At 41.4% G+C, this 19,252-nt stretch overlaps 2 long non-coding RNA genes across 2 annotated transcripts; both read right to left on the reverse strand.

Moving 5' to 3' along the window:
• Window positions 1–269: 269 nt before the first annotated feature.
• Window positions 270–9,179, reverse strand: LOC115287563. The gene is made up of 2 exons (XR_003906541.1): window positions 8,820–9,179; window positions 270–438 (listed from the first exon to the last, which is right to left on the reverse strand). It is a non-coding gene; the product is annotated as an uncharacterized LOC115287563 (long non-coding RNA).
• A 656-nt stretch (window positions 9,180–9,835) lies between these two features.
• LOC115287558 lies at window positions 9,836–15,977 on the reverse strand. The gene is made up of 3 exons (XR_003906534.1): window positions 15,874–15,977; window positions 13,579–13,678; window positions 9,836–9,916 (listed from the first exon to the last, which is right to left on the reverse strand). It is a non-coding gene; the product is annotated as an uncharacterized LOC115287558 (long non-coding RNA).
• Window positions 15,978–19,252: the final 3,275 nt, after the last annotated feature.

A 19,252-nucleotide genomic window follows, 5' to 3' on the forward strand; every position in this document is an offset into this window, starting at 1 on the left:
TGCCATTTTTGTGAACTAATTAAATTTTTGCTGACATGATCTCTTAAAATTACATTGAACCTCACTAGGTATATGCCCCAAGTGAATATAGGAATATTATGTGAAAACTGACTATTCTCTTTGATGATATGGCAGGAGATAGATAAGAAAGATTTCTAGGATGTCTCCTCACTTTCATGCTTACCCTTGGAGTCCTCAGGTTTTTTGAGAATATCCATTTCTTACATTAATTGACTTTTTTTTTAAATAAAAGAAGTCTTCCAAGAAAATAACCACATGACTATTTTTTATTAACTCTTTACTTTTCACGCCATACTCACAGTTTCGATGTTTAAATATTGGCTTCAGAAAATAAACAACATTTTGTATAACGGGGAGGGCTATGTTGAACTCAATTGTAGTCTCTGGAGCAATTAAGGAAGATACTTGTTTATATTTCTTGAAAAAAAAAAAAAGAAAAAGAAAAGAAAGTCAAGCAACCCGAATTTTTCTGCTTGCTTATGAACTACGATAGGAAGCATTTCTATTTTTTATATATCCTAAATGTTGAAACTGTCTAACTCATGTTAACCTTTTCTGTAAGGATCACAAATCGTCAGATAATCTCCTCTATCTTCGAAATTTATTTTCTGTCAAACGCATAAAACAAATCTTGGTGAAACATTCCATTAAAAAGGGAGAGAGGTTGGGGGAGATGTTTTCACTGTGGTATGTACTGCGTTTTCTGGACTCTCTGATGAGACACAGATGTTTCAAAGTGCCCACAAGGAGGGTTAGTCATAATCTGATGGATCCCTGGGTAATCTCTGAAATGTTGCGCTCCCATTCTTTCTCTCAAAAGATATTGCCTTCTTCTGCTGAATGAACTCAATGAATTTGCGACTGAAAGTTGAATCAGAAACACTCAAAGTGGAAACTGAACGTATTAGAATTTCTGCAATGGTTTATTGTCCAGTTCTTTCCAAAATGGTCCAAATATCATTTGGTTTGGGAATAAATGTCTCTTTTGACTTGAAGCAGTGCCAACATTTGTACATGGACCATAAGTTCCGTTCTCGTGAATATTTTGCAGTATGCCACAGTATGCCACTGCAATATGCCACCGTGACAAATCAGGGATTTACTTGAGAAAGGAACTCATTTTATGGGTACCTCCTACCCTCCCATCTACATCTGGAATGTAGTTGAACAGGTTGAAAATTTTCCCTTCTACCCTTCTAGGTTCTTTGGCTGGTCTAATAATTAAATCGATATAAGACAGATCAGCAGGAGAAAAACAAATTTAATTTTGTGCCTACGGGACCCCCAAAGTTTTGAGACTAAAGGACAAGTTGGGCAGGCGAGACTTTATGTCATCCTAAGCTCAAGACAGGAAGAATGGGGCTTCAAAAGGGAGTCACAGGAAGATATGAGCAGATGTTTGCCCTGCCAAGAGATAGGTCTGTTATTTTTTTTATTATTACTAAAATTGTTCAGTTTATTTTTGAGAGAGAGAGAGTACAAGCAGGGAAGGGGCAGAAAGAGAGGGAGACAGAGGACCCTAAACAGGCTCTATGCTGACAGCAGAGAGCCCAACCTGGGGCTCAAACTCACAAACCCAGAGATCATGACCTGAGCTGAAGTTGGATGCTTAACTGACTGAGCCACCCAGGCGCCCCCATACAGATAGGTCTTTTAGACTAAAAGTTATCTCTGGTAATAACTCTCTTCCCGGGTCAGTCACTCTATCTGAATTCTTTTAGATGGATGAGGGAGAAGGAAAAATTTGTCCTGAGTCTGTTGGGTCTTGATTGACTTGGACTCAAGTCATGCAAAGTATGCAAAGTAGCATTTTGGGGTGGTATGCTCTGCCCTCCTTCATCGTATTCTAGCTAGTTTTGAATCTTTGACTTTGAAAACCTGATGAAGAACAGATACCCTACTCTGGAAAAATTATGAAATCAAAGACACAACCTGAGAAAAAGTGAGGTAACTACCAAAGGCAATGGCCTGGGACTATCATTCCATTATTAACACTTATGCAAATCTCCGTGCAGAAATATGAATAAAAAATGAGTGCCCAACTGTTTAATCATCTTGATTGTGTTATCAAATTAGAACCATTTTTACCAGAAGTTAAAACCAAATAGGGATTAATTTAGTCATTGATGTATTTTGCAGTAAACTAATTGCATTTCAGAATACTTAGCCCTTATTTCAATGCCTTTATTTCTTTAGGGTCCAGATCATTCTCCTTAACTAATATGCTATCCCATTAATTGATCTGACAAGTATTTTTAAACTTTATGTGATTCTGAACCTAAAGTTAATACTTTGATAAGTATAATTTAAGATAATAAGATTCTTTATTGTGTTTGTAGAATGAGACCAATCCTTCAGATGCAAAATATAATACCTCAGTGTTCATTAACTGTTGAAAAATATTGAATTTCCAAACTTGTTTCCAAAATATTTGCCTTTTGGTTTTGCATATTTGTATTTCTAATTTTCTTCCATTCTCGGGCGTCTGTTCATGATTTCTAGCTTATTTTCATACTCTTTTTGTGTTAATGTTTGGATTCAATACTCAAATTCTTTATATGCTGAGTGACTTCTAGAGATTCACTCAATAAGACTTTCCAGCTTTATAAGTATTAACCTAAAACATTGTAGAGTTGTTTTATTTTCACTTGGGAAAATATTCATCTTTTTCTTTATATCAGTTAAACAAAGTCTGTGTCATTAATTTTAACCCTTAGACCTCTACCTACATGAATGATTGAGATAACATTTACAGTCTTTCTGAAAATTTATTTTTTAATATACAGCTTTGATTCTAGAATACAGAGGAAAAACTTTAAACAAGAGGGAGCTTTTTGTTTGTTTTAGGAAAGGGTTGTCATATTTTATTTATTAAAAAAAAACTTTAACGTTTATTTATTTTTGAGAGACAGAGTGAGTGGGAGAGGGGCAGAGAGAGAGAGGGAGACACAGAATCCAAAGCAGGCTCCAGGCTCTGAGCTGTCAGCACAGAGCCTGATGCAGGGCTCGAACTCACAAACCACAAGATCATGACCTGAGCCAAAGTCGGATGTATGCTCAACTGACTGAGCCACCTAGGTTCCCCAGTAGTCATATTTTAAGAGGAAGCTCTCTTTTGGGAGAAAGAGGAAGCTGAATTCCCCAGGATAGAACGTGCCTCTTTTTTCTGCAGCAGAATCACTGCTCATTAAGGTAAAAGTCAGGCTGTGGTTTGGGTTTTATGTATTTTCTGTTAATTCACTTAAAAATGCTTTTCCTCCTGTACATATTCCTTACAAACTGTAAGTCTACAGGATAATATATGTGCCCGTTTTTATCTATGGCCACAGAAAATGACACAGATAAATATCACTTTGTGCTAAAAATAAGTCCATAGTAATGCAGAGGTCAGTCCTGATTCATATGGTACATAAAACATGACATCTACACTGAATGCAGTACTGCTGAATTTTCATATTAAGGGGTTTTGGCTGGAGGAATTCAGACACATACGCAGTATGGCCCTAGAAATCTTGCCAAGAAAAGTTGGGTTTAAAATGGAGGGGAACTGATCCAAGAATAGGCCTCAAACATGTTGCATTCATTACGCGCAGCTGTGTACATGAGAAGTGACTTTTTATTCCACCTACCAAAAGCCTACCCAGAGCTGTCATTTTTTTTTTTTTGCCAACTTGCTGACCTTTCTGTTCCCACAGAAGGAAAATGTGATTGACACATGATTATTCAAAACATTTTGGCAATAGAAAAAATGCATGCTAATGTATTTGCCATGAATACAACACAGTTTTTTAAGTTTTTATTTATTTTTGAGAGAGAGAGAGAGGGAGCGCACAAGCAGGGAAGGGGCGGGGCGGGGGGGAAGTATCTGAAGTTGGCTCTGGGCACACAGCAGAGAGCCTGATGTGGGGCTCGAACTCATGAACGTGACATCATGACCTGAGCCAAAGACAGAGAGGCAGACGCTTAACCGACTGAGCCACCCACACACCCTGAACACAACACATTTTTAAAGAGACATTTCTTGTAAGTTCAGTTTTTGCGAGTAAATATTAACTAACCTAAGATATGGAGAAAACCAACTCGGATTCAGCATGTTGATGGTTACTGCATGAGGGGCATTTGGAATGTAAGGATTTAGAGGCACTCGGGTTACCCAGGTGATAAAGAATTATGATAAAGAGACTTGGCAAAGAAAGAGAAAAACAGAAACCTATTTCAATATGCCTGGAAGAAACAAATGTCAATCATGACACATCAGCAACTCTTCAGTCAGGTTCCAAGGAAGTAGAGTGGGTATTAAGTCATAGTTACCTGGTCAGGTCACATTTTCTCTGCTTCTGCTTTTGCCTCCACGGCTGACCGATATGTTCCCATTTTCTCTCTAGCTCCAGCTTTCCAAAGACAGGATCTATTCGATGGAGTCTAGTCTCATCCAGTATAAAGCATGACCATGTTGGGCAGAGCATCATGGCGGACCATTTTATGGAAGCTGGCCTTGCCAGCAGTTGGCTTTCTTTGGGTCGGCCATGGATTCAATCAATACAGTGGCACCAGAGTTTTAAGAGTTATGCCATGAAGCCAAGCCAAGGGAATCCCAAAAAGGGGCTTTTGGAAGGTTCTGTGTGATGTTGGCAGCCCATAAATTGTATCATAAATGCATGCATTAGAATAATAAGAGATATTTAAAATTTTTTTTATTTTGCTGTATTTTCCTCACACAACATTTGACCTTCTTCAAGAGGAAGTGAATAATACCAAACAAGATGGTGGGGAAATCGTTTGTATTGTTATTTTTCCAATCTCTGATGGTCACTAATTCTGATTATGGAGATTTTGCTGGCAGAAATGCTTCCCTGGTCTGGCAAGCCCAACAGATGAACCCTGTTTAATCTGTGTGCAGATATGTGGGGTCTACAGAGAGCAGGGTCCAGTAATTCTCCGTGCTAGGAAATGTCTTCTGGCTTTTGACCCAACAGATCCCAAAGCTACTTCTTTCCAAAGAATCTAACCAAGTCCATTATCTTCATCGGGGAGATATATTTGGGTATTTGATGACTCTCACTATTCCACAAGCAGGAGAATAATCTTTGCATCTTCCAGACTCGAAGAATATTTGCCAATTCACACGCAACAAATCTGTCAGAAATAATGACGCTACCTCTGTCTCAAAATCTTTCTCACTTTGGTAAATCATAGGACTGCTAAGCATTATGTGGCAAACTTGGATATTAAAACTTAATTTTTATTTGTGCCCGTCAAAATCATTTAGTTTTTATGACTTTTGAATTAGTGTGTAATTGTAATACATTTGATTATGAAATTGATTTATTAGATGGTTAAGCATCTGACTTTGGCTCAGGTCATAATCTCAAGGTTCGTGAGTTAGAGCCCCACATCAGGCTCTGCGTTGACAGTGCAGAGCCTGCTTTGGATCCTTTGTCTCCCTCTCTCTTTCTGCCCCTCCCCAGCTTGCAATCGCTTTCTCTCTCTCTCAAAGTTAAGTAAACATTGGGGCACCTGGGTGGCTCAATCAGTTGAGCATCCGACTTCGGCTCAGGTCATGATCTCATGGTTTGTGAGTTCGAGCCCTGCATCAGGCTCTGTGCTAACAGCTCAGAGCCTGGAACCTGCTTCAAATTCTGTCTCTCTCTCTCTCTTTCTCTCTCTCTATCTCTGCCCCTTCCCTCCTCACACTCTGTCTCTCTCTCAAAATAAATAAACATTTAAAAAAAATTTTAAGTAAACATTAAAAAAGGTTAAAAGAAGATTTTCCTTATATAGTACCTATATTTTAAACTCTTTAGATGCAGTATTAATTTTTAAGTAATTTAGTGCCTCAAGTGATGGATCGAGTTAACATTTCTAGTAGTGCCAAGAAGTAAAAGTATTTTGCTTTAAACGTTTAAATCAAACTCAAATTATTAGTTTTGACATTTGGAAAATCTCTAAGTCGTTATTACTGTAGAACCAAATGTTCATGATCATCTAACAGCTACGGTTGTGTCGGCCATGGTCCTTTAAAATTTGCCACAAATTCAATTCAGATAAACCAACTTTATTCAACTGTCTCACTTGATTTGTACAACAATCCAGTGACACAGGTATTACATTATTTTTTACTTTGCATACATTCCTGAGGCTCAGAAATGTCAAGTAATTTCCCCAAGATCAGACAGCTCATAAGTGGAAGAAGTAGAGTTGGAATTCAGGGCCGTCTGAACCCGGGCCCATGGTTTGAAGTCTTTATCAGGCCTCAGTACAGCGCTATCATCGAGCCTATGGCACAGCTGTGGTAAGGGTCTGGAGAGTAACAAACGGTGGTAACGTTTGGTGTATTTGAATTTGCTAGTTAATGTGTAGAGGAAGGCGATTAGGCCCCTTAGTCTTCCAAGAGACAAAGCATATTTATGAGCAGAAGGTAGCCCATTTTATGAAGGGAGATTCTAGAATTGGTTGTAGAAAAGCTGCAGATGATGATGAAAAAGAAAGGCCCAGGACGTGTTTTAAAAGGCCTAAACCACCTCCAGCTGAGTAGGTGAAATTTGACTTTGTAGGAAATAAAGCAGAGACAGGAGCAGGTTTGCATCATTAAGAGGTAACTGGCAGCAAAGGCAGGGGGAGGGGGGGCGAGGAAATATTTAGGACGCTTTCACAAAGGTCCAGGCATGAGACAGTGGGGATCTAATTCTGGATAGCAGCTCCATGAACAGAAAAGAGGGGTGAGTTTGAAGACCTATAGAAGGCGTAGAAGCAACAGGATATGGCGATGGATTTTATGTTGGCATTGAAGAAAAGGCAGTGGAAGCTTTGCCTTAGTCAACGAGGGGGAAATAGATAAGCCAAAATCTGAAAGACAAGAGCTCTGAAAGGCTTTGGGCGTGAGAGTGACGGGTAGTATGTTTGACTTTGGACATGTTGCATTAGAATTGCCTGTGGGACAGCCACAGTGAGCACGGGGAATTACGCCGTAACACAATCAGAAATGAAGGCCACCAGGAACACAGACAGGAAGAGATTAATGTCAACTAATTGGTCAAGAAAGGCTTTGAGAAGAAAATGACATTAAATGCCAACGGACAGATAAAATTTCCGCATGTCAAAATTGAATGAAAGGACATTTGAGGTAGGTTTGAATTCAGAATATGTTTTACGTTTACTGTTTTATCGGGCATCCACCCAGATGTGCATGCAATGTGATATATTTTTTATTATAATTTTCTATAACATGTGAAGTCTTTATGTTGGGCTCTAGTCAGATTAAATGTAATATATATGTAATATATATATCCCTTCTTTCATTCAACCAGTATTAAGCCAATCACATTTAATAACATGCAGTATTTTAAACCAATAGGTATAATGTAATACGTGCTGTGATTATTATGGTGTCTTAATCAAGTGGCATCTAGCCATGAGGGGACAGGAAACTTTCAGGACAGAAAGAGGAGACATCTGAGCTGAAACATGAAGGGCAGAGGGGAGGAACCAAGGCAGGGCGCTATCCCAAAGAGAAGGAATGTCCTTTGCAAAGTGCCAGAAACCATAGCTTTTGAAGGATTTTTTTCTGAATGTCGTGTAGAGAGTGTGTCGGAGGAATGTGTGTCCAGGCATGGAGGCCAGTATGATACTGTGTCCGAGTGAGAAATGAGGATTTCATTAAGGAGGGCAGTGACTGTAGGGACGGAATCAGTAAACAGTGGAAGGCTGATGGACTGATGTGCTGGGGGCCGGGGGCAGGGAGTGCGGACAGAAGAGAAGAGAGTGACATCCAGGTTTCTTCTTGGACATTTGTCTGGGACACAGAGGTTTTGCTCAGTGACACAGGAAATGCAGAAGCAATAGGAAGTTGGTGGAAGATGATTATTTTAGCTTCGAACATGTTACATTTAAGATGCCCCCAGGACATCCTATTGCAGACATTAAGTGATTGGATATGAGCCTGGCTGGGAATTGAAATCAAGGAATAACATAATTTGTGAATTAGGCCTTGAGAGATGGCAATGATTATGTAAGTCAGAGCTGAAGAAAAGGCGGCAGGGGTGGAGGGGGGGTTGGTGAAGAGCCAGGGGAGGGATGAAGCGGGGGAGGGCATCTAGGCAGGGGGAGCATTGTGAGTCACAAGAGGCAGAAAAAGGGTAGGGTTCTATCTGAGAAAAAAACAGACTGCCAAGGGCAAGATAAGCCTAGAATGGTCCTGTCAGATAATAGGCTAAGGACTGGATTTATTCCGTAGTCAATAGGCAGCCAGTGAGGATTCGAGCGTGGAAAGAGCGTTGGCAAGTAGGTCATTAGGAAGACTTGCGTGGATATGGGTTGGCGGGGCGTGCAGAGGCCAGGTCAGAGTTATTGACACACCTAGCACAGAGGTAATGAAATGAAACTTAGAAGAAAGAAGTTTCCAGAGGAAAGAAAAAGAAAACATGGGTGTGGGAGGCACCTGTGAAAATATAAATGCCGTAGCAGCACTTCTGTCTGAACATGGCGAGAACAGGGAACGGACGTGACCGGAGGACCGACAGCTTTCAGAGAAGAAGGAAAATCAGAAGAGGAGTCTGGTTTGGGGGAATACGTAGCTTGTGCTGTAGATAGAACTTGATGATTGTGCCTTATGGAAATAAACTAGCGGAACAATGTATCAGAATATTTTTTTGATAAGTTGCTTTTTTGTCCTGTTTTCCTGATGTTATAAAACTATATCCCAGAGATTAGACCAGATCATCTTTTTTTCTGTACGCGACAAAATTAAGGAAAAAAAAAAAGGCTTAGAAAGTCAAAGGAGAGAGCTAGGGAATCCTTACCAAGAGCGCCAGTCAGTCGTCTTTGCTGGGCTGGACCGTGGAATGTGGGGTGGCTGTGGCAGCCGGACGGAAGTCTGGGCACGCCACCCTGGTGGAGATCAATCAGACAACGGACACGGAAAAGACGGGCATTTCCACGGGAATCGCCAGGATGCTAGTTGTTCTTCTGAGCCAGCATCTTTGAAGTCTTTAAAAATACAATGTACAATTCTGGCAGTATACGCAGACGGGTCTGATGACTGAGTCAAACATACCACACTTGCTGGGATGCCACCTCCACATGGGCGGAGCTCTGTTATGGGGGTGGGGGAGGGGGAGGGGGAATCTTTTCCTGGTCTTCTCAAGTTCCACGGATTTCTAGAAGTTACGGTTTTGTTCACGAGAGTCCATTCTCCCTGCCAGGCCATCAGAGAAAGCTATTTGTCTTCATCTCTATTGCCCCAGATTTGTATCTACAAATACAGCGTGTCTTATACGACTTCTTCCATCTTCAGTATTTACACGGCAGGTGAATTTTTTTTTCTTTAGTGACTTGACTTGTGAGTTGATTACTGTTATGGTTTCTCTTTTTCCTAAGAGTCTTTATTCCAAGAAAAAAACTTTTTTTAAATTCCTATTGAAAAGAAAGACCGGCCACCTCAGCCTGTGGACCCAAGTGTTAAGATGCTTTATAAGACAGGGCCGTTGCAAGTGCTTGTAATATGGAGATTAGACATTCTGTCCCTGGCATGGGGACAGGGCTGGCATTGGCCAATCAGGGAGTGCCCTGCCTGTCTTCCTCGGGCCAGAGAGAGGCCCAGAAGGAACAGCTGCCAGTCAGGAGGAATGTGAGAAAATAGGAAATTGATTTGAAATAGGATTGGGAAAAAGGCAGAAGAATGACTTTAAGAATTTTCAAATATTCCCTTTTTAGACATAGGTAGTTGCTGTCTCTCTGAGGAAGGTGATCCTTAGTTGTTCTCTCACGAGAGCAAAAGGAGCAGCAAATTCACAGGCAGTACAGACATTAGAGAGACCCGAAGTTGGTTTATTTCTTCATAATTGGAGGAAAATTGAATATCGATTTGTATTTTACTCTTTGGAAAGTCTTCTTGATCCTTTAGAAGTAAAAAAAGAAATGGAACATTATAAACGTTCTAATTCTAGGTTCAGGTAAAGATCTTTTTTTCCCTGCTAGTTACAACGATATTAATTAAATTTCACATTAAGTAGACGGGGGTGGGCAGTTTCATGTTTGATTGTGAAGGTCACAGGGATTCTTAATTTTCTATGGACAGTGTTTCTTTGGCCTTAACAGATGCCTTCAGGCAAACGATAACTCTTTTTTCCTTTGCTTAAGGAAGTATGGGACGGGGTTGGGGTCATGCTAACGGTATTTAGGAGAGAAAGAAGTCTGGTTTTGGGGGTTATATATACTAGCTGCCCTGTGAGAAGGCACAAGGCTTCAGCAATGAGCTCTGTTTTTTCGGGTCCTCACATTTAGTAATGTTGTGCGATCTCCTTAAGACTGGAAACTGGTGGTGGCGGTAACTCCACTCACCAGGAGCCTCTGCTGCAGAACCACTTAGAGTCGTTGATGGGATGCAGGGGCGTTATAAGAATGAGATCTTGTAAGATATGTAAATCTTAGCTAGGAAGAATCAACGCATGTGATTGCCACCAACCATATGGTAACAAACAGGCTCCCACACACCTGTTACATCTCTTGGCTTCCGAAAGAAATCCTCAATGCTGTTCTTATGAAGGAAAGAAACTTTCATCTCTTAAATGCATTCCAAGGTGGGCGGTATCTTTATATGGAGTAGGAGAGAGATGAGGGGGGCCTGGGTGGCTCAGTTGGTTAAGCGTCCGACTTCGGCTCGGGTCGTGATCTCACGGTTCGTGAGTTCAAGCCCTGCATGGGGCTTTCTGCTATTGACAGAGAGCTGGCTTTGGATTCTCTGTCTCTCTCTCTGCCCCTCCCCTACTCATGCTCGCGCGCTCTCTCTCTCTCTCTCTCTCTCTCTCAAAAATAAACATTTTCTTAAAAAAGATGAAAATAGCTGTTTTCTAAATCACATCTGCATTAAGAAGTCAGCGTTTGGAAATGAGCAAGGGAGCCCTTTAACTTATCCTTCAAAAAGTTTGATCTGTAAAATGATATTGGATGGACAGGCAACAAACAGTCAGGAGAGTGGAACAGCAGAGTGGAAAAAGGAGAAACGTTAAGAAAATGCTTGAATCTAAATATCCTAGAACTTAAAACTACTATCCAAAGACGTTAAAGCATATCGAAGAAACTGGCCATTTAAAGGACTCAAAAGAGGGGCACCTGGGTGGCTCAGGAGGTTATGCATCAGACTCTTGGTCATGATCTCAGAGTTTGTGGGCTCGAGCCCCGTGTCTGGCTCTGTGCTGACAGTGCAGAGCCTGCTCGGGACTCTCTTGCTCTCTCTTCCCTCTCCCCCTCTCTCTCTGTCTCCTCTCTCTCTCTCTCTCTCTCTCTCTCCCTCTCTCAAAATAAATGAGCTTTAAAAAATAAAGGATTCAAAAGACCTGAGAGATTTCTTTGTTTCGAGGGAAAAATCGAGGCCACAGCCAATCAGAAGAGTCCTGTCTAGAACTCAGATTCGCTGATGCCTAGAGAATTTGTAGAGACGCAGGGAAATCCTTGAAGGGTGGACTGAGCTATTTCTTCACTGATTCCGACGTACCAACTATTGAAGCTTCTCTGTTCCTCTTAGATTCTTTTAGTTTGCGGTGAGCCCATTTTACCACTGGTTTCAGTGGTGCCCACTCAGGTCATCTAAGGCACAGACAAAAAGTTACCTGCTTTACAGCCACGCCTATTCCCGACACTGATTATGACACTACATGTTTTTATTAAAATCACTGGAAATAATCACCAAGCGATAGAAGAAGCTCTTTGTGGAAGAAATGCCTAGGGATAATTTAGGACCTTTCTCACTCATCATAAGTCACTGTGAATCACAACCTCATCTAACTGCTCTTTGCCAGTCAGAAAATTCCTCATTCTAACCATCCTCCTGAAACTCTGCCAGAAATTCCTTGAGGGTACATTTTACCCAACATCCATACGAGAATACAAACAAAGAAGATACAGCTTTTTCCACAAAGGTTTGCACCTCACCGTGGAAGACTTTCTGCTTGACCCTGGCTCTTCTCTCATTTGCACTAACGCTATCTTAGACGCTGGAGTTAAAGTGACACAGTGATATATTGATCTAATGAGTAATATTATGAAATTAATTCTAAAATACTCTAACTCGTGCTGCCTGAATCTTTAAAATCCACTTGAATGATCACATTGTGCAAACCTTTTGTTGAAAGTCTTGCAAAGGCCTTTGGCCAAAAATAACAGAGAGCTGGTTTTTCTCCGTGGTGTCTATGTCAACATCAAATTGCCACCAAGGACGGGAGGCTTTCAAACACCCCTACGGTGTGGTGTCAAAGGTGTTCACCTGGACACTTGCCTTTCTGATCAGGATCTTTTATCCTTTGTACACACCTTGCTTAGGATCAATTAAATAGATGTCTTTATTTTCCCTTTAATTACTCTAGACCTTTGGAAAGACCGAATTCCCTTTGTCGGGGTTTTCCATAGAAAGAGACAGTCCCTGAAGCCTGCTGTCACTCAGAAGCTCCCAGCCCCAAGACAGATACAGTACAACTTGAATGTTCCTCACGTGACAGCCTCTGGCTCAACCTGGTTTTTACTTCACGCCTCCCTCCCGCTTTCTAGAAAATTCATTTCTCCTCCCTGCGTATCTTTGTACAATTCCCCTTATGCTGCTCAAACTACCCGAACAAGACCCTAAGTAAGCACATTTGCTTTTTGCAGACTGAGAGAGACCTCATGTAGAAAGTTGCCTAAACGAACCGGTATATGTTTCCCGACAGAGTATTTTAAGTAATGGAAATACTGTTTTCAACACTCGGTTTAAAACTAGTCTTGCCCTGTGAGGATTAAAGAAGGCGTTTCGTGTGAGAATACCCAAGGTGTTTCAGGCACATAATAGGCATTCAGTAAATGTGAGTCAAGTTCAAGTCTAAAAATTCTGAAGCAAAACACTGGTTTGCAGACTGGCTGTCTCCGTGTCCCCGCCATCTTGCTTTTAAATCTGACTTTCACCCCATTACTCTGCTAGACATTCTTCTCCGTTAGGCCACAAATTGCTTTCTTCCTGCCAAATTCAGGCATTTCACTTCAATCACCGTAAGTGTTCATCTGTGACATAGAGATTTGTACCCATCACCCTCCTCATTCCCGACCTCAGTTCTTCTGGTTGTGCTGCAGTCCTGAGTCCTCCAATTTCCTAGACTTCGCCTTCTGTCTCCCCTGGTGCCTGAACTTCCTTCCCGTGCCCCCCGTGCGGAGGTGACCCCCGGGATTCAGTTCACTCAGCGCCTCTCATCTTCTTCTCTCAGAAACACCACCGCTATGGAATGGGCTAGTAAACACACATCACAGACCTGATGCCCTTCCCTCCGCCTCCGGACCCCTGGCTGGCGCGTTTAAAGAAATGAAACCCTTGCTTCCCTCTCTGTGCGTTCTCTCTGGCTGCTCAGGGAACCTTCTTCTTTCCGGAGGCCTAGATCTCTAAACCTAGGGCCTGATGGCCCCGTCAGTGTGGTTCTCTGCCCCATTCCCACCACCACATCCTGTGAAGGAGCGTCAGAGGACAGCCAGTAGGATGAAAACTAGACCCGTGCGGGACCAGTAAACTAGAATAAAATAAAGACAACCGAGATCACTTACGTGGTGATGTGGATCTTAAGGGGAGATTGAAGAACAGTCATCTTCAAGAATATGAAGGGCACTTAGTGAGAAAATGGTGGCTAGCTCCTCTCTGTTTCTACTGAAGATGGAACAAGAGCGTTTGGGCATAAATTGGGGTGTTAGAGATTTAGAGACTCACTTCAAGCAGGAATGGCATGGTAGGGCTTTGAAAAAGAAAAGAACCAACAAACAAATAGGTTCATCTGTGGGGATTCAGAAGAGTCTGACCAAAGTAGATCACACAGTACATTTATGTCCCATTTTATAATCCAAGGAATCTTAGAATGTCAAAGTATACATTTATCATTTAAAAAAGTAGCAAACTCAAATTATCAGTGGTGCTAGGCACCATTTGGTCATAGTCTCTGCCCTCAAGATTGTGGGCTGGGTTAGGTTGGGTTAGGTTAAGGGGAAGTGTGTGAGAGAGAGAGAGAGAGAGGACCAAATAATTACAGAATAGTGTGGTAAATACAAATGATAGGCTTGTTCCAATCAGCAAGCAGTTTCTTCCGTCTGGACTATTTGCTTCCAGTGATCCATCAATCTCCCCGCCCCTAACCCAGTATTGGTGTCTCTAGCACAAGACATTAGACTAAGTGCTGGGGATGCTGGGAACCAGCAAAGACATGGTCCCTGCCCTCATGTGTTTAGGGCCTAGAGGGAGTTACAAATAGGTTGATGGGCAGCAGAATATGGTCTGATGACTGTTAGGAAAGGATATTTGCAGAGTTCAATGGCAACTCAAAACGGGGGGCTCTTAAACTATTGTTAGTGGATCAGGAAAGATAAATGGAAGAATTGACTGCTAAACCAAGTCACGAGTAAGCAAAAATTGGCCAGGTAAAAAGCAGAGGTATCAAGCATATACCTACCTCTAAAATGACATACAAATATATGTGCTCAGGCATATTTATGTTCATGAAATAGAAGAAAAAAATCATGAGAACCGTGTTCCATGTGACTGTGTTATAAAACATCCAAAAAATAATACATTATTATCTTGATTTGCCAATAAAGACTGATTAAATAGACTACTGGCAAAGAAATCATCGTAATTCATAGGCGTCCTTTTGAAAATGTTAGTGCTATAAACTTTCAAGAGCGATTGGAGGAGTTTCTGGGACTTTTATGCTCTGTCCCCTGCATTAAGAATCTGACCTGGGTTTAGCTCATTGCCTCTGCAGATGACTTCTTACCTAATTACTCCAGCGAATAACCAATTCTTGGTGTCTGAACCAAGAAGACAAAGTATTTATAGTAAGGTATTTAATTTCAGAGATACATTGCCTAGCTTTTTAACATTTAACTGGAAATGTTGAGTTTTTGAAAATGTAGCCCTAAAATATGGGTTGGGTGAACGGAATGATGGCTGGAGACAGAGTCAATAAAGATTGACAAGATGACTCTGCAATGAAAACAGTCAGTCATTTTTGTCTATCACATTTCAGCGTCTTACACATGGACTGTCAAAGAATACGTTCAAAGGACCCCCTCCACCTCAAAGTACATCCTTATTTTCAAAACATAAAAATAGGTTGAACCCAGTAAGTTGTCAACCATGGACAAACACTGCCATCCCTGGGTAGGCTTTGGAATTAGTCTTGCTGCCCGAGACCTTGTATCCAACCTGCCAGGGGTGAATGGCACTCCCTCTATCTTGGCCTCTAGTGTGCTTCCCCCCATCATGGAGACTGATTCATCGAACTAGGGTTCTGTGCATTCATCTACTATAGACTCCCTTCGAACGTCGCCTTTGGTCGCTTGGTGGTGTGACTTGGGTCCTCAACTCTTGCTTTATACCCAGATCCTGGCTTCCGCGCCCCCAGCTAACTCTTGCTGACCATCTGGATTTCTCGTGAAGCTTTGCCCTCTTGAACCCCTGTCTTGCTCTCACCACTAGAGAGGAATGATCTCCCTTCCTTACCCCCTTGCCTCCCTCTTGGATCCTTGCCAACACAGGCTGATGCTCACTAAGCCTTTTGGATACAGTGCATTGCTTGATTGCCCCCCGCGAAGAGTCCAGACCTCATCACGCACTCCCAGATCTTGCTTCCTCCTCCTCCCTGCCTGCCCAGGCTGTGGAGGACCCAGCATGCTCCTGCCCAAGGTCACCTGAATTAGGACAAAAATAAGAACCCGTCCTTTTGATACACAATAAACATGATTGGAGATCTAAAGAAAGAGTCTTAGGTCTTCATCACATAGTATCGGATTTCAGGAGGCATTTGTGGTGTGGGTGAAATAACATCTTTATAAATAACGTAGAAAACTTACCTTTTGGAAGCTCCTGGATGTGGGTCATTGCAGATAGGTGTGAAATAAAAAGCTGTGTCGTGGGTAGATTGTTCTGTATGTTAAATCAAAGACTCGCCGAGGTATTCTACTGTCCTTTCCGATTTACTGTTCGACATCTGTGAAAATTATGACTTGGACTTTATTAGGAGCCTTTTCCTCAAACCTTTATTTCAGTTCCAGTCTAAGTGATAATTGAACTCTATTGGAAAAAGGACCCAGAGATATGATTTTAAATACAGCCTTACGTCAGAACCCACATAGCTGTTAGAGACTTTGTTGCTCCTGTCAAAATCACACTTTGCAAAACAGAAGATGACATCTAAAATGTTATGCGCAGCATGTAGCAAAGTAATTGTACGATTATCAGGTACCAGTGATGTCAGGGCGCTGTAACATTGGTGACGTTGAGTGCCTCTGACATAGCTGTTATTTAAAGAAGAAAAAACGTGTTTCCAAATAAATGTATGCTTTTCACAAAGTCCATTTAGACAAACCAAATTCTAGCGTGACGGAAACACACTCACCTCTGCTACTCCCTCAGTCGGGAACGCTTATTAACTATTTTTGTTTCCCCGTAAGATTCCAACTCGCAGAGAGTACTAAGATGTGCACCCTTGGTTACCTAACTCTTAAGGTAACTTTAAAACACAGGGAGAATCACGTGCTGTGTCTCTCTTGTTCCCCTCCTCCCAAACCCACAAACAATCCATGTTAAACATTGAAAATCATGTCTTCAAATCTTTGGTGTGGCTTATCCTGATACATTTGATCTTGAAAGTGATCTACCGTCCGAATACCTGTGTTAACTGCCCAGGCAATGCTGAGCACCTCGTGAAATGGTTTCAGGACCTTGGGGCTGCATGTAAGCTCTGCTACTCTGTAACTCTTTGGACCCTTATTACTCTCTTTAAGTTCCAGTTTCCTCATCTGTAAAATGGGATACCAATACAAGGGCTTAGAGAAATAAAAAGGACGTGTGTCAAATGCTCAAGATAGTGACAGTCATATGCAGCGCTCATTGTGACTTGTTACCAGACGTCCTGTGTGTAGTCTAGGTAAAAGTGTGCGATTTTGACTTTATATTAGTATCTCTGAAATAAGGTTTCAGTCCTTCACCATTACCAGGAAAGGTAATCGTCTTAGTGTTGGTTAAACTCTGATTTTTTTCCCCAAGGATTTTGGCAGAAGTAGAGATAGGTGAGAAGAAGTCTTAATATTAAAGCTAAGTTGGTGCCAGTTTGAAGAAACAGCTCATTCATGGACTTTTTTTTTAAATGCAATTTGCTTTGATTTGGTTTGGTTCATGCATTTTTAACAATCTTCCTTGTGGGGTGCAGTCATAAGCCTTTTATGCCTAAAGAACTGAATTCAGTTATAAGTAAAATTCATTTAATAGCGCAAGTCTGATTCTATGTGGTTATTTATTCACAACATAAAATAGCCACATAATTCAACATAGTTAATCGTGTCTGCTCGTAGAACTGTGGGGAATTCTGCAGATCTCAGACAAAAAGTGTGTAAGCTACAGAAGGCAGGATCCATACGCTAATTATTCCTGATCTCATCAATATGGCGAACTCTGGTAGATGAACATAGAAGTTTAATGTGTGTCTTATTCTGCGTCTCTGTAGAACTCTGTGGTAGACTCCTTTATCTCAGAGATGGCAGTCATGTAATGTGTGGATGGCACAAAACTGGTCTTTTCTCGGGAAGCCCTATGTGGAAACCATCCTTCCCTTGTCAGCGACAGAAACTGTTTAAAACTCCCTCTTCTTCCCCGTGGACTGCTGCTGCCGCTACTCAGCTCTGTTCAAAGGAAGCCCTTGATTATTCTCCAGGGACACTGTCTTTGTGCAAATTGGAAATAATTCGTCTTGTATTCAGAAAAGGTAGGACTAGATATATATATGTAGAATATTCCAGTAGAGTCTGGTATAAAAATGTACCTAACCTGTATCTGGTGTTTATAAATGGGCATTGCTTAATTAGCATTTTAAATTGGAATTTTAATAAATGCTATCAATCAGTGACCAATTTACATAGCATTTATCTGGGGAGATTAGCAGGCGAAATACCAGGCTTCTCGAGATGCACCTTGGCCCGAATAGGGATTGAAGATTTTAAAACCTCACATTCCTCCGATCACAGTGCTCCCTCTTTGTGTCCCCTAACGTTCTCATTCAGACCTGCATCTGCTAATCTGTGTCGTCGACAATCCAGGGGTACATATCTGAAACGCAGATCCTGAAAAAGGCCAGCTGTGCGGTGTTTTACCTGTTTAATTCTTCTAAGAGTCCAGTCGAACAGCCTCCTCATATTTTGGCCTAAATAGTTCTGTAGTGTTTATTTGCAATTATTTCAAGTAACTCCCCCCGCCCCCAACGAACACACACATGGGCAGAGTCACACACCACCCTGATCTGTGCACTGAGCATGTTTAAGGTATTATGACTTAGGGAGATATTTGCTTCAGAGCTTTTGGAGACCCACAAAATATCTATTGTTCTCTTTTTTGACCCAGTTTTACTAAAGAGATTTGCAAAACCCTGAAAGAACTTTGAAATTTAGACCGTGTCCAAGAAATGTTTAAATAATTTCTAGGGTATCTTACTAATGTCCTGATTAAACGGTGAACATACTGACCACTCCGGGAAGAACAGCCAGGATGGCTGTGATAATCGAGTTGTAATAGAGTGTTTGTGAGTCACAATTTGAGAGAAGCCATCCTTACTGAAAGAACAGAACACACGGGGTAGAGACTGGAGCGCCGTAAGTAACACCAGACATTTCCATGACTGTGTTAGACAGTAATAAAAACAGAGAAGGAAAAGTATCCACCGAGAGGTTGACGAGCTGTGCTCCCATTACCATATGGAGCATTAGATGTAAAAAGTGACAGAAGTTCAAGGTAAAAGGAGTATGCAAGAGAGGAAAAAGAAATTACTGTTTTTGAGCCACAGATTGAGGTAAGAATACATTCGTTACTGGATCTTATTGATAAATGGAGAACCCTAACCCTTTCTTAAAGTATTAATTTTTTGGTTTGTCAGTATTTGGACGACAGTTTGTTCAAATGTGGACTGACAGCTAGCTAATCCTATAAAGATGTGCTGGTTGATATTCATACTGTAAATTAAGGTGCTTCTTGTTTCTTCCTAAAAATACGGAGGGAGCTGGAGGAATTGGAAGAAGACATCGGAGAATCCCCAAACTAACACACATTCAATTCTCAGTTTAATGGAGGAAGAAGCTGAGGGTGGATGGAATGTTCTAGAAAAAAAAAAAGACACATTAAAGGAAGGAGGGACGTTGGACGGGAGGCAATGCAAAGATCATGCTAAGAGTGGATCCGGAGGGA

Source organism: Suricata suricatta, chromosome 1 (assembly GCF_006229205.1).
Source record: "Suricata suricatta isolate VVHF042 chromosome 1, meerkat_22Aug2017_6uvM2_HiC, whole genome shotgun sequence".
In the NCBI taxonomy this organism is placed as follows: Eukaryota; Metazoa; Chordata; class Mammalia; order Carnivora; family Herpestidae; genus Suricata; species Suricata suricatta.